We start from the raw sequence: 16,522 nt of genomic DNA, 5'->3' as shown, positions 1-16,522 counted from the left end.
AATCAGCTATTCAGGTGACTGAGGTGGGAGGATTGCAAGTTCAAAGGCAGCCTCAGCAACTTAGTGAAGCCCTAAGCAACTTTCACCTTAAGCAAAACCCTATCTCGAAATAAAAAATAAAAAGGACTAGGGATGTAGCTCAGTGATTGAGTGTCCCTGGGTTCAATCTCCAGTAACCCCCCAAATACATATTATATATACATATCTAATGTACACAATATATGTAATATATAATATATGAAATATTAAAATATATGGAAAAATTTTTAAGACATTAAGCATCAGGTAATTAAATGTAATGATTCCCTAAGAAATGTAAAACAAATGATATGAGGCCTATGAATTTCCAGGCTACAGGGAAGGGAGAGAGGACCCTAATAAAGGCTGGGTGGTCTTCCTGAGCTCAAAGATGAAACTGAGATTCAAAGAAGGCTAAGGGAGTTCAATCACCAGTACCACCAAACTAACAAACAAACCAAAAAAAAAAAAAAAAAAGTTCAGGACCTTTGTTCATTTTTAAGTTTGGTTATTTGTTTTCTTAATATTATTTGAGTTCCTTTTATATTTTGGATATTAACCCCAACTGATATATGGTTTGCAAACATTTTCTCCCATTCTATAAGTTGTCTTTTCACTTGGTTGATATTTCCCTTTGCTGTTCAGAATTTTTTTAGTTTGATCAAGCCCATTTTTCTATTTTTTGCTTCTGTTGGCTGTGTTTTGGGGGTCATGCCCAAAAAGTCTCTGTCCAGACCAAAGTCATGGGGTTTTCTTCTAGTAGTTTTATACTTTCTGGTATAAAAAGTAGTTTTTAAGTTTAATACATTTGAATTTTTTTGTATAGTATAAGGTAAGGGTCCGATTTCATGTGAATATCCAGTTTTTTCTACACCTTTATCAAAGAGGTTATTCTTTCCCCATTGTATATTTTTGGCTCCTTGATATAAAATCAACTGACCATCACTATGTGGTATGTGAATTTATTTCTGGGCTCTTTATTCTGTTTCATTGGTTGATGTATCTATTTTTATGCCAGTATCATGCTTTTTGGACTATGGATAGAAGATTTTGAAATCAGGTATTGTGATGCCTCCTGCTCTGTTCTTTTGCTCAAGTGTTATTTGGCTGTTTGGGGTCTTAGTTGTCCCATATGGATTACAGTTTGTTTTTTTCTATTTCTATGAAAAATGTCATTGGTATTTTGTTAGGAATTGCATTTATTCTGTACAGATATGAATTACTCTAATTCATAAACTTAAGATATCTTTCCATTTATTTGTGCCTTCTTCAATTTCCTTTATCAATCAATGTTTTATGGTTTTCATTGTAAAAATCTTTCACCCTCTTAGTTAAAATACTTATCTCTAAGTATTTTATTTTATAGTTATCATAATTGTTTTTTTCTTGATTTCTTCCTTATAGTTTGTTGGTAGTATATAGAAATAACTACTTGAATGTTGATTTTGTGTCCTGCAACTCTAGGGAATTCATTGATTAATCCTATCAGTATATTGATGTGTTTTTTAGGGATATTTATATATACTCAGCACATAATTATAGTGGCAGTGAAGGTTCTTGGGGTCTTTGGTGGTGGTGGCTGCTAAGGTCCTCCCAGTGGGAAAGTTGTGGCTAAGGGAATGCTCTGGGACTACTTGTGATGGTAGTGGCATCAGTGACTGAGAGTGATACCCTAAAAAGAACCACTGAGCTGAGGCTGAAGAACAGGCACATGTGGAGGGAATGTAGCCCTGGGATCTGTGGTCTGATGTCACTCGTACCCAGGGTGCAGGCACCCCTAATGCCTCATAATAATACAACATGAAGTGTGGAGGCTTATGATGCAGCTGGAAAGCTAATAATGGACATGCAGGTCCTCACAGAGTTAGGGGTGCTCTGGGGTTGAGGCCTAGCCAGGTCTAACTCTCTATGGTAGACAAACCAGTACCTGGAGATCAGGCGTGAGCACAGAGTTTGGCTCTAGGGCCTATTATGGAGACCACACTAATGTCCAAATTATGGCCAGGCCCAGAGCAGACATAGGGCCAGGGTGTGGAGTGGGGCACTCACAGGGTAGCTGTAGCTCAGGAATCAGGCATTTGCAAGATTGGGAGAAGTACCAGCTCCCTTTCTGAGGTCCCCTGGCAAAAATGGCTGTCAATTACGTCAGTGGAAAAAGATTCTGGGGCTGATTCTGAGATCCTTTGTCTTTTTTGTCTATTTTTTTTTGCCCTCATCTGGCATCACAAGTATGCTGATCCCACCTGTGATCCTTAGTGTGCATATATCTTCCACTCCTTTGTCTAGTGTTTTGCCACAGATGGCATTAATGGGCCCTTGAGCCCTTTAGGATAGATTGATGTGTAGACAGCTGCCTGTATTTGTTTTATTTTGGAGGGGGAGGGAAGTGGGGTTAAGGCTGGTGTCTCCTACTCTTCCAATTTGATTGATGCTTAGATGATTACCTATATGATTATTTCTTTGGTTGGATTAATTTCACCACAGCCTGCAAATAATTTGAGAATAGTATGAGAATCTTCTTTTTAGCCAGGCTTGGGACCTTCCAAGTTGCTGGGATTTCAGGCATGCACCACCATACCCAATTCCTCAACTAAAGTTTTAGGAAAACATGACATTTGGTTTATGGAAAATGGAGGTGGAAATTTTTTAAAAAATATCATGTACCACAGAAAGTCAATTTAATGGGATCAGATGCGACAAAATCTTCTTCCAGCAAGAGCAGCATGTGGAAATCAAAGTCACTAGTCCAACGTTTTGCTTTATGTGCCCCAGCCTGGTCAAAGTATTGAGACACATTCATTTTAAACAGTTATGAAATGATCGAGCCTATTTGGAGACTTAATATTCTGACTTACTCTTAATTTCTTTGATTTTTTTTCCTTCACATACCCAAATTTAAGGATATCTAATAATAGTGATATTTCAGATTTACTGCCTTTCGTTGAAAATGAAATTGCTTTTAACTGTGGAAAATTCTTTTGAATTTCATGATGTCCTCATATTTTGAAAATTGAGAAATTTGTTGCACAAAACCACGTTTGCAGCAATCTTACATTTTTTGTTTTATGAATGCCTGTTATGTTCCCATGGAGGCTCTTATTTTTTTTAATATTCTAATGATCAAAATGAGTATTTTTTTAGAAAAAAAATGTAACTATAAAATTACTAGAATGGCTTTGTTTAGAATTGTTTTATGCTTTTAATTCATATAGAAACATATTTATTCAAGTTTCAATCCAACACATGTATTATTTTTGAGCATTTTTAAGTGGAAGCTCCTTTGCAGATGCTTTTGTCCCTGACGTATTTTAGTTGTTTTTCTTTTCTATTCTGTAATTCATTTATACCTGTGTTGATACAGCAAACAGAGGTGGGTGTCCTTTAGCAGCATCCTTCAATCCTTTCTGTCCTATTAATACCTAAACTTATTTCTCCCACTTTTTCCTTTTCTTATTGTGAAACCTATCTACTCATAGAAGAGTTCATAAAAATATATCTGTGCTATCTAACGAATTCTTATAAAGCAAACACTGACGAACCTAAGTAAAAATATAATAGATCTTTGGCAGCACCCCAAAATATACTCCTATGGTTTCCCCCTAATTACAATCCCATTCTTCCATCTTGGAAGTGTGTGCTTTTTCCATCTGTTTTGTGCTGCTATGATGGAATACCAGACTGGATAATTCATAATACAGAGAAACCCGTCGGTTCACGGATCTGGAGATTGGGATTTTCATGACTGAGGGGCCAACATCCAGCAGGATGTCCTTGCAGAGTCATCTCATGGCAGAAGGCCAAAGAAGGCAAGGGAGAAAACAAAAGAGTGCCAAGCTTACCCTTTTATAATGAAGTCACTCTCCCTATAACAAGCCCACTTCCATGACAACTGAATAAGTCCCTTCACTCTGCCCTCAGGATCTCACTACCTCTCAGTCCCCACCTCCCAACACTCTTACGCTGGGGGTTAAATTTCCAATGCATGCTTTTTCAGGAACACATTCAAATTATAGCACCACTATTCTGGCTTTGTGGTATTTTGTAGATGTCTTTGCAATAGGCCTATCAGTTATTGTCTTATATAAAAAAATGCATATTTATGCCCTCATAGCACAATGCTGTGTTTTAACAAAACAGTATCTGTTTGTTGGAGGAAGATGAGGTTTAGGGGAAGTTTTGAATTACACTTTAAATATAATGGTTAAGTGTAAATGTTTTGAAAGGAGCAGTTGGGAATCAACAGAAGCTCTGTTACTGGGTACAAAGCAACTGTTCATTTAACAAATATGTTCATCATTTTGTATCCTAACATGATAGATTATGTCATGTTTTATCATGTTAGGATGCAAAATACATATATATGGATTTCACTGGGGATTAATTGTTTTAAGAAATTGCTTGGATTTTGAGTTGTTATACAAAACATTATACTTTCCTTCATTTAAAACTTTTGAGAAATTGGTTCTTAATTAACATATATTGTAAAATGCCAAATTTACAGAAGTAGATTTCTGATCAAGTAGAGAATCCCTGAACTGGAAAATGCTCCACCTAAAATGAAAATGCTGGGTCAAGATTTTGTCATCTTTAACTTAGATAAATAATGGAACATTGTTTTCCAAAGAGATTGTAAATATTCCCACCAGGTATATGTAAGAATTCCTTTTCTTACATCTTCATTTACAGGGTAATCCAATTTTCCAATATTTAAGGAGAAGTGACATATTGCAGAAGAATGTCAGTTATAATACAGAAAGAATTGTAGAAAAAAATAATTTCATAGACAGAAATGATATTAATAGATTAAGGTATGGATTATCCATAGGTATTAAATCCATTAAGTAAAGGGTTAATGAGAAATAGCCCATTGGTTAATTTCCTAAAATAAATTCTCAAAGATTTCTTTTTTTCTTTTTTTGAATGACACTCTACCTTTATTTTATTTATTTATTTTTATGTGGTACATAGGATTGAACCCAGTGCCTCACACATGCTAGGCAAGTGCTCTACCACCGAGCCACAACCCCATCCCTCAAAGATTTCTTTTTAATAACAGGGGAAAACTTATCTGTATAACTGAGGGGAAAAAACCATAATCACTTAGTAAGATCAGTAGATTCTAGCATTACTAACAGAGGTTAGCCAGGTACCAAGTGCCTTTTATGTGATGTTACAGGAAGCACCACCATCACTAGGACTTATTTTTGGCAAAAAAAAAAAAAAAAAAAAAAACCTAAACTTATTAAGATTCTATTGTAATGTACAAAATACAAACTCTAGATTAACAAGTTGTATGATACAGCAAAGCCACCAGACGATTCCAGGTTCTTTCAAAATTCAATACTATAAATAAGAATTTGTAATTGAATATAAGAACTTTGAGGGATGGAGAAACCAGATGTAAGATTGGTTCCTACATTTCATATTTGAATAGACAAACAAATAGTATGTGATATTCTAAGATCAAAATGGAAATCATTTACTGAGGAAAAAAACAAGTTAAAGAAGAGTCTGCACAATGTGATTTTTATTTTTTAATTTTAAAAAATTAATTTATTTGTTCTAATTTGTTATATATGACAGCTGAATGTATTTTGATTCATAGTACAGAAATGGAGCACAATTTTTATTTCTCTGGTTTGTATATAAAGCACAGTCACACCATTTATGTCTTCATACATGTCCCTAGGGTAATGATGACATTCTCATTCCACCATCTTTCCTCTCCTCTGTCCCCTCCCCATCCCTCCCCTTTCCCCTAATCCAAAGTTCCTCTATTCCTCCCATTCTCCCCCAGATCCCTATTATGGATCAGCGTCCACTTATCAGAGAAAACATTTGGCCTTTTGTTTTTTGGGATTGACTAACTTCACTTAGCATGATATTCTCCAATTCACCCATTTGCCTGCAAATGCCATGATTTCATTCTTTATTAATGCTGAGTAATATTCCATTGTCTATATATACCACATTTTCTTTATCCATTCATCTATTAAAGAGCATATCGATTTGTTCCAAAATTTAGCTACTGTGAATTGTGCTATTATAAGCATTGATGTGGCTGTGTCACTTAGTATGCTGTTTTGAAGTTCTTTGGGTATAAACCGAGGAGTGGGATAGCTGGGTCAAAAGGTGGTTCCATTCCAAGTTTTCTAAGGAATCTCCACACTGTAATTTTTATATTGCTATAAAACTATAAAGGGGTGTGTGTGTGTGTGTGTGTGTGTGTGTGTGTGTGTGTGTTAAGGCCTAGAATGTAGGTATTCAGGTGATTAGCCATGATGAGCCTTGACAATGAAGTTGATTTAATTTTTCTCATTTTCTATAATGCATATATGGGATTGCCTTACTTCACTTAGCATTATATTCTCCAACTCCACCCGTTTACCTGCAAATGTCATGATTTTTTTCTCTTTTATTGCTGAGTAATTGTTGCTTTGTTTTTCTGAATCAAGAGATGATCCAAGTAAGTTTGCTTATCAGAGAGAATATTACTCTGTGCATCAATAGGAAATTGGTGGCACATAGTGTATACAATGTATAGTTTAGCAGTGGTTGATTTGGGGTGTGAAACTGACTGATTAGGAGATGCTCAGCTGACAAATCACAATTTACTTTTGACACTTTAATTGGTACCAGTCTGTTGCTCTTCTGCTAAAAAGGAAACTCAGGTGTCTTTGCTTTTGGTTAGAATGATTGGGTGCCCAGCTGTGTCTATGAGGATGTCTTCAGAGGAGACTGGTGTGAGTCAGTGGGCTGGGTGGGAAGATTCACCATCAGTGTGGGAGGGCAGCATTTAATCACCTGGAGCCCTGATAGAACAAAAAGGCCAAGGAAAAGCAAACTTGTTTTCTCTTCCTGAGCCAGAACTGCCTTCTCTTTTCCTTGGATGTCAGAACTCCCAAGTTCTCTGGCCCTTTGACTCTGGGGCTCACATTAGCCTCCAGCTGCCACCAATGCTCTTGGGCCTTCAGACTTGCTCTAAAATTATACCATTGCCTCCTGCAGTTCTGATGCTTTGGGACTGGAGGTGACCGGCTACAAGCTCTCCTGGTTCTTCAGCATGTAGATGGCCTCTCACAGGATTTCTCAGCATCCACAATCAAGTAAGCTAATTCCTCAGATAAATTATTTTCATACCTCTTGGTTATGTCTCTCAGGAGAATTCTAAGGTAGTTCTATTATTGACTTTGTTTTATAGATGAAAAACAAGGCTGAAAGAGGATAAATAAACTGCCCAAATTACATAATAGGAGGTAGTGAGTGGCACCTGGTTACGACTGCCTCTCTCACAATTGCCTTTAAAAAATCGGGTTTAAAATTCTATCATCCTGACCATTTTTAAGTAGACAGTTCAAAGTGCAAAGTACATTCACAGACTTTTTCGATTGGGACACTATAGTTAAATTCAAGCAATGTCATAAAAATAATGTACACTTGGTAATAGATAACACACTAAAAAGTGTGGAAGGGAGAAAAAGAAGAAACTACTTGCAATGTAAGAACCCTGAGAGAACCCCTTTAAACATTTTGCAAATGTATTTAGCTTTCCTAAGCATTTAAACATGTATGTATTTCTGAAGTGAAATTACACTGAAAAGTCATTTTTTGAGTGAAGCTTTTTAAAAACTTACTAAACTTCAATTAATATCATATAAGATTTTACTGGTTTTATAGTGTTCATGTTCAGTTTTATGTTACCTAACTTTCCAAAGTCATTCATATATGTGTGTGTATGTATGTATGTGTGTGTGTGTGTGTGTGTGTGTATATATATATATATATATATGTTAATTTTTTAAAAAACTAAGTTCGAATCATTACATGTTTTCCCATTTAACCTTAAACTTGTTAGGGTTGGATCATGAAAGCTCTTGAATAATATTCTCTCTGATAAGCAAACTTACTTGGATCATCTCTTGAGTTTTCCTTTAATCTTCTGCTATCCATCACATTTCTGTTCTTGGTGCCAAGGGCAAAGTCTCTTGACAAATTTCATGATTATTACTTAAATATTGGATATATAGACAAATTTTAACATATTTTCACGACTACCTTCATCCTATTAGGATAATCACTCATCAATCATCTTAGGCAGGTGTCAGCAATTGTTTGTTTTGTGAAAGGCCAAACTTTGACTTCCTGGGTAAGGCAGTCTTTATCACAACTCCTTAATTCTGCCATTGTGGTGTGAAAAAGCCATAAATAATGCATGAATGATCTTTAAACAAACGAGGGGGAATATGTTGCAATGGAACTTTGATAAATCCAAGCAGTGGATTTGGTCTTCAGGCCTTAGTTTGCTGACCACTGCACATAAGATTGGTTAGTTGGTGTGAATCTACATAATGATTATGTCACCATGAAGACCACATTGGTTCATAGGCCTTTTTGAAATCAAGAAGTCTTCAGGCAGGATATGTGTTCTGCAGTATCTCAGAAGTCTCATTGCTTCTCATCATCAGGGAAGGACTGTCCACCACATTTCTTGTTTTCCTGACTTTACCACCCTATTACCTCCTGAGATTAATTATATTGCTTGAGAGAACAAAGCTACTTATTATTTAATTGGGAAATCAAAACCTCAGTTCATTTTTTTTCATTATACAACACAGACTCAGCATGCAATCATACCTACTACTAATTATATTCTTAAATAGTCTGAAAATTACACATCTTAGTTAATGATGTGACAGGATCTGTGGCTTAACCAGTTAGACCATGACCAACTTCAGACCCCACCATGGCATTGTTGAATACAGAATTAGGAAGAGGTGAGCACAATGGTTTTTCTTAGTGCAAGCTGGCCCCAGCATAGTTCCACTTGACACAGCAGGTCCCAGGTGTCCTTGATTTTTGGTTACTATTTTTACTTCTAGGGCCTAGAACTTTAAGTTTTTAGGTTGTTTATTATCAGGGAGTCTGCAAATACAATATGCCTTATTCTCCTGCCAAGTTAATCTTCTCTCACTACTAAGGACTTTAATTGTGTTAAAAATGATCATATCCTCTTCATAGGCTTTCTTTTTAATTTCAAGAATATCACTAGCAGCTTCCATATACCAATTTGGTTCTATATAAATCAACTTAAGAATGAAGCCAAACAAAGAGATCCATGACGCCATTTTGCAGTTAAAAGTTGTTTGTGAGGGCTGGGGATGTGGCTCAAGCGGTAGCGCGCTCGCCTGGCATGCGTGCTGTCCGGGTTCAATCCTCAGCACCACATACCAACAAAGATGTTGTGTCCGCCGAGAACTAAAAAAAAATAAATTAAAAAAAAAAAAAAAGTTGTTTGTGATAACATGCACAAGGAGGTTAGGCTGCCCTGACCTGGGGACTTAGTGCAGATTTTGGGGAAAATTTCTGCTAAGTTTAGAGAACATCGTCTGAATGTTTCTTAAGTCAAATCACTGAGTTGATATTGATAAGCCAGAGGTGTGTGTTATACGGAGCTCAAATAGCTGCCTTGGTACTTAACTGGTAACCAGCTGCTAACTATCCCAGTAAGAGTCGAGTGATGACTGTGGTCTAAGTAAATGAGATCATAAGTTATTTGAAAAATCATTGGGTAAATGGAAGAAATAATAAACACGTGGAATCTTCTGGGAGGGTCTTTGTTGTGAGACTTGAGAGCATTTTAATTCTCATGTCTGTTTAGGGAGCAGACTGAGAGATGCTCATGGCAGTATTAAAATAAAGACCTTTGGGGGGAAGTATGTGTGGAACAGAAAAATTTTAATAGCCATGGGTCAAGACTTTTAACTAAAATGCTAAGAAACTAGGAAAACTCCGGAAGAGATTTCCAGATTCAGGAAAACCTCTGGGAGAATTATGAACTTTGCTGAGGAAACACAGAGATTAATATTTTTTTTGTGTTATTTATTCACATTCTAGGATAAAAACAGTATAAAAGATAAAAAGAATCTTGAACAAATTTCTCATTCCTTACCTCCTTTTTCTTTAATCTCCATATAGCACATTATCATCAAGTTAACAACTTTCTTCTAAAGGAGGAAATTGAAACATAAAACATCTTCATAGTAAATTAAAGCATACAAGCAGGAATTATAAATCACATTTTTTTCAGGTACAGTGAGTTCAAAACCTTCCTTAGGAAACTTCTATTGCTGTTAATTACTTTCATAGCAAGAAATTAATTTTTTTGTCAATATGCTTTTCTTATTTATCCTAATAATACCTTAAATGCACCAAAGCCATTTTATTGCTACCTCTATATTTTTTTCTTTTCTTTCTTTCCCTGATGCTGGGGATCGAACCTATGTCCCACAGAGCTGGTGATTTACCATTGAGCTACACCTCAGTCAACCTCCATATACTTTTTAAACCAAGTAGGTTTTCTGAGAGAAAAGGAATGCATGATTATTACTTAAATATTGGATATATAGACAAAGCTTATAAATAGAACAATCAACCATAACCCTGACAGTTGTAGAGAACATTGTTAACATTTATAGTATTTCATTTAGATCTTCTCTATGCACATAAATATTTTTTAAAATCGAAAGTTTACTGCATGCACATGCATAGTTTCAGACAGTCATGAGTCACATAGGATGGTGAGCCCAAAAGATTATAAAGGAGCTAAAAAATTCCTGTCAATTAAGTGTTTTTACTTTACCTTATCTATTTAAATTTGTTTAGATACATAAATACTTAACCATTGTGTTACAATTGCCTCCAGTTCTAGCATAATATAATGCATACAGGCTTGCAGCCTCAGAGCAAGAGCCTATGCTGTGTAGCCAAGGCACGTAATAGGCTATACCACCTAGGTTTGTGTAAGAGCGCTCTGTTATGTTCATATACCCTGAAATCACCTAACAACTTAAGGGACAGGACTGTACTAACATATATAAAATAACCTTTCCCTGCACTACAAAATATTTTGATTCTGTAGTTTTCACTTGTTGAGTCTATTCTATGATACAATATTTTATGATTTAATTATTACATTATTATCATTCCTTAGTCTAGTATCTATAATTAAAATTTAAACAGCTATGGAAAATGTTTTCATAATTCATACGGGGTGCCTGAACTTGTCACCTATTTTGTTTGTTGGCAAGAACTACCTGAAATGATGTGAGGTTATTTATTACCTATGTTTATTCTACTTCAAGTGAGGTATTTCATAGCAGATATATTAATGGGTTTGATTATGCAAGGTTGCCTGAAACCCTCAGGGGTTTAGGCTATACATTCCAAACTCCAGAAAATATGCATTCAGAAAATTTCTCTTCAAGGATTTGAGAAGAGAGATTGTGGATTTGTTATGAATATTTTTGGTTTTTATAAACAATATTGCAAAGACCATTCATGTGCCTAAGTCTTTTGTGTACATGCACCAGTTCCCTGGAGACATACTCTGATGAAGACAAAGGAAATATGTCATCATTTAGACCACAGTTTTTCATTATTTCCAAGAAAACTTTATAATCAGCAAAGTATGAGACTGACATTTTCACTTAATTAAAAATTTTACTTATTGAGTAGGCATCCCTCTATTTGATTGCTGTTTAAATTTATATATATTTGATCAATAACAAGCTTAAAATATATTTCAATTTGTATCATATATTTGTATTTCTTCTGTTGGTAGTCACTTTCTATTGGGTTGCTTATGTTTTTAACAATTTATATAATTCTTTTTGCAAAAACAAATTCCCTTTCTATATTATTTCAAATATTATTCTAAATTGTCTACTAATTTTATTTGTGTATGGTTCATGTGGTCAGATTTATTGATTTGTAATTGTGTATTTTATTTTTAAAGGTTGATACTTACATGATGTAACATACTCTGAATTGCTTATATAATATAAATTAAATGAACGTATTGTTACGATCTGCTGTAGCCTAGCTTTTGGCTACTAAATTTGCCAAAATCTGAGGAGCTAATATAGGCTTCTTTTTTTTTAAAGGTTTGTATTTTTGGGTGTCTCTTTTTTAAATTTAATTTTTTATTTTTGAAAACATGTAGATGGACATAAAACCTTTATTTTATTCATTTATTTTTATGTGGTGCTGAGGAATGAACTCAGTGCCTCACACATGCTAGGCAAGTGCTCTACCACTGAACCACAACCCCAGTTCCTAATACAGACTTCTGATATTATCATATATGTCAATTTCTTTAGTGTTTTCTGTTTTAATATTTGTTATTATGAGAGAACATTAGCCAGTGCAGAAAATTCCGTGGTCATTTTCTTATGAAATAAACAGTTTATAATTGCAAAAATCATCTTCCTTATTTAACTTTACCTGGATTTTTCCTTTGCTAATTTTACTATTGCTATCTTCCATTATTTTTATTTGCATTTTGTGAATGTATGTGTAATACTGAGAATTGAACTCAAGACCTCATGTATATTAAGCACAAAATATTGATTGCATTTAAAAATATTTCATCCTGTAATTTTTCTTTTAAATTATTTGTACTATTTTGTTTATTTTTCTTAAGTAAACCAATCATATCTAAGGTAAAATTGTAGCATTTAAATGATTAAGATTTACTGTTGAGGGCTGGCATTTTGGCTCATTAGCAAAGTGCTTGCCTCAAATTTTGAGGGACTGGATTCTATCTTCAGTACCACATAAAAATAAATAAATAAAATAAAGGTATTGTGTTCACCTACAACTAAAAAAAAAAATTAAGAAAAAAGATTTACTGTTGACAATTGTTTTAACTCACTTCTGTTACAACTCTTTGGTTTGTTTATTGGTAATTCTTTGACATATATCTTTTTTAGATTTTTAGAAGTGTCATCTTTCTCAGGTATTTGTGATAAGTGCCCATTTTAAAATTTTACTAAGTGTTATATTAAAATTTCAAATTTTTTAAGTCAGTATTTGTCAATAACTAAATAGTGCTGTTTGGGTCTCTATGATTTAAATCTCATAGCTTTCTTTGCCTTCTATTATGTAGTTTTCTATCTTGATATATTTCATGCCTCATTTCTATAATATAGCCTAGCAGGAGACAGAGAGCAAACAAAAATTTAAGATAATATGGATCACCATTCATTGAAATTCTCAAATCTTATCCGTGGATTTGTCATAGATTTTAACAACCAGTTGCCCATCATTTTTAGTTTTCAATGTTATTATTTCTTTATAGTTTTGTAAGTATTTTACTTAGAAAATGAAAAAAAAACTGACCATCTCTTATGCAGACACTGAGACTTTTAAACTAACTTTGGCCCAAATAAATCAAATTATTTAAATTAACTTTCTAGAACTAAAAAATTGTTAGAGGTGAGAGTTAGGCGAGTAGCTTAGCTAGGGCTGCAGTCACTGGTGGTAGCTGGACAGGGGTCTGATTTTATCTCACAGGGGCAGAAGGGGTTCACTTTCCTCAATCTAACATACTCTTGGGCTTTGGATCACTTTTTTTTTTTTTTTGAAAGGAGAGTCATGAAATCTTTCTGCTTTACCTTGTACTACAGAGCACTGGTGTGCCTTCTTTTTTTTTGGTCAATGGAGTGTGAAGATAAGTGAAGCTCAGGTTGCTAGGTTGAAGTGCAAGTAGCAGGATGATATTCTTATTTATATTTTTGTCTTATCTGCTCAATGTTTATTGAGGAAGAAATTAGCTCCGAATGTTTGCCATCACTTCATCTTTCTTGCATAGCTTTCTTTCCAGGGTTGAAAAGCCCAAGTGGTGGTATGTTTCTGCATCTGTTGAGATCTGAGCTCGATGGGGATACATTTTATTCTTGAGTGATTTATGCATCTCTCCACCTCACTATTGATATGCAGCTTCCATCTGATTCTCTTGGGTTCTCATCAATTAAATTTTCCTTCTACTTTATTTCTCAATTTCTCTCACTGTGATACAGATCCACCATCTTTTTTTTAGCCTAGCTTAGACAACGAAATCCTAGTAGATTTTTCTGCATTCAGTTTCATTCACTCTTTCCCACATTTGCACCCTACTGATTTTCTATCATTAAGTGAGAGTATGGAATTATCCTATTGTATATCTTGTAAGTTCTCCATTGCCTATATGGATGTGGTCTAGCAAGACATGTAATTCTCCTTATACATTTGTAGTGTATAAGTCAGCTTTTCAGTCTTATGATCAAAATGCCTGATGTAAAGTAAACCATTAAAAAAGGAAGGCTTTATTTTGGTTCATGGTTTCAGACGTTTCAGTCCATGGTCACTGATAAGGGCTTAGTAGAGGAAAGCTGCTCAGCTCATGGCAACCAGGAAGTAGAGTGGGGGTGGAGAGAGGGATAAGGGGCCAGGTACAATATACAGTCCCCAAGGGCATACCTGTAATGACCCAGTCTTAAACACTTTCCACCTTTTCCCAATAGTCCACTTGGCTATCAGTGGTTTCATCCACTGATGCAGTCAGAACCCTCATGATGCAATCATTCCCCAAAGCTGCCTCTGTGAACTCTATTGCATTGGGAACCAAGCCCTCGAAACACAGGCATTTCAGATACAAACCATAAAGAGGACTAATGTATGTATTTATTAACTTAATTTATCGAACAGAACCTAGAACTTTCTTTAATATATGAATGTTTCAAGACAGTAGGAATAAATATTTGTGGAAGTTGCCAATGGTGATGATTTCATTTAGGTGTGACTCAACCAGTGCTTGGAAGAACAGGCGGACAAAGCCAGTAATAGAAGATCAGCAGTGTCGTGTATTATTCAATTTCTTTTCTTGAGTTTCCAAGAGATCTAAGAGGTGATGCACATTTAAGATAGGGTTTAAAGATTGACAGGAAAAAAATTCCAGGTTTGGTGCGGAAAGGAAGCATGTAAGTAAAATCTTAAGACTGTGTGGGAAGAAGGCTCAGAGGCTTTGAGAAAGGTGCCTGAGTTGTAATTCTAGCTGGATCTTCTCAGATTTGTTTCCTTCAACTGAATGAATAATAAGTTTGTTGGGAGACTCAGTTCATTTAAGTAAGGCACCTTCAGTGAACTTTAGTATTGTTCTTAAATTCATTGATCTAAAAGAGAAAATAGAACCATTTGCTAACTTGGTTTCAGAGTTAAATGACAAAAGCCATTGGGTGCTCCTCAGTGTACAGAAAAGTCCAAGCATTAAAATACAAAAAAGAGGGCTGGGGTGGTGGCTCAGTGGTAGAGCGCTTGCCTTGCATGTGTGAGGCCCTGGGTTCCATCCTCAGCACCATATAATGAAAAATAAAATAAATAAATAAATAAATAAAACAAAGTTATAAACAAAATAATAGCCTCTAGTTTGGCATCATGTTAAAAAGAAACAGTTGACATGTAAAAAAAAATACAAAAAAGAAAAAACATGTTATTTCCTGAAACTTGTATTAAAAAGTGGAAACCTTTGTTCCCTTCATCCTGCACTATTGTTTCAAATATTGTATTGAAAATTCTTGCCTTGTTTCTTTCTCCCAAGAGTAAAAGGACATACATGTGACTCATAAAATACAATTCATATTAAGCATTTAGTTATGGAGGTAATCATCCTTAAAATTGTAGCTCCTTGTGTATGTGAATGCATATATGTAAATTTAGAAAACACTACATAAGAGTGAATGGGAGTGGTCTCCAGTTTTTGAAAAAATTCAGAGGGGATTTAGAGTATGTTCTGCCTAAAGTATAAGAGGCCTCATTTAAGTTGGAATGATTTTCTGATTTTAGCTTCTATATTCCATTATCTCTAGGCTTCACTGGTGAGCACAACCACCTGAAGCAAGGTAAACTATCTTTTTGACCAATAGCGAAAAAAATGACTGCCTGTAAGATTGCTTTCCTTTGGGGGAACAAGTGGAGCAGGGGGAGAGAAGATGAGCAAACAAGGGAGGACTAAATCACTCTCAGGGAATTTGCTTGAGTTATTTAAAACCAAATCCAGCTTACTATTCACTTTCTTCCTTCTAAAACAAAATAATTTCATTCAACTAAATTTAGGAACCAAAATGTGATGCTGGGCTGTGGATGTGGCTCAAGAGTTAGCGCGCTCGCCTGGCATGCGTGCGGCCCGGGTTCCATCCTCAGCACCACATACCAACAAAGATGTTGTGTCCGCTGAAAAAACTAAAAAAAAAATATTAAAAATTCTCTCTCTCTCTCTCTCTCTCTCTCTCTCTCTCTCTCAAAAAAAAATGTGATGCTGCTGCTTACATTCATATATTGTGCATAGAAGGTGCTGCAAAGGAATGATCCCTTTCTCAGAATAATCTTTGAGATGTGTGAGCTTTGGAACTTTACTCATGGACCTCAAATTGCATTATTATAGCTCTTCTAAGGTATAACATTCCCTCAAATACAAACATTTTCTAAATAAAAAGTGAAGATGTAAATCCTTAAATACTTTTGTTGTTATTGCTTTTCCCATGGAAGGGAAATAAGATAGCTTTTGGGTGGACAAAAGAATAAAATTCTAATATTTATGTTGTGATATATTTATTTTCTTTGTTATTGCCATAATATGGAGATGTTACAATCTTCCTGTTTATAGAGAACAAAATGTCTTCTAGTTTAA

This window comes from Urocitellus parryii, chromosome 1, assembly GCF_045843805.1.
Source record: "Urocitellus parryii isolate mUroPar1 chromosome 1, mUroPar1.hap1, whole genome shotgun sequence".
In the NCBI taxonomy this organism is placed as follows: domain Eukaryota; kingdom Metazoa; phylum Chordata; class Mammalia; order Rodentia; family Sciuridae; genus Urocitellus; species Urocitellus parryii.
Note: the sequence above shows the minus strand (reverse complement) of the source record.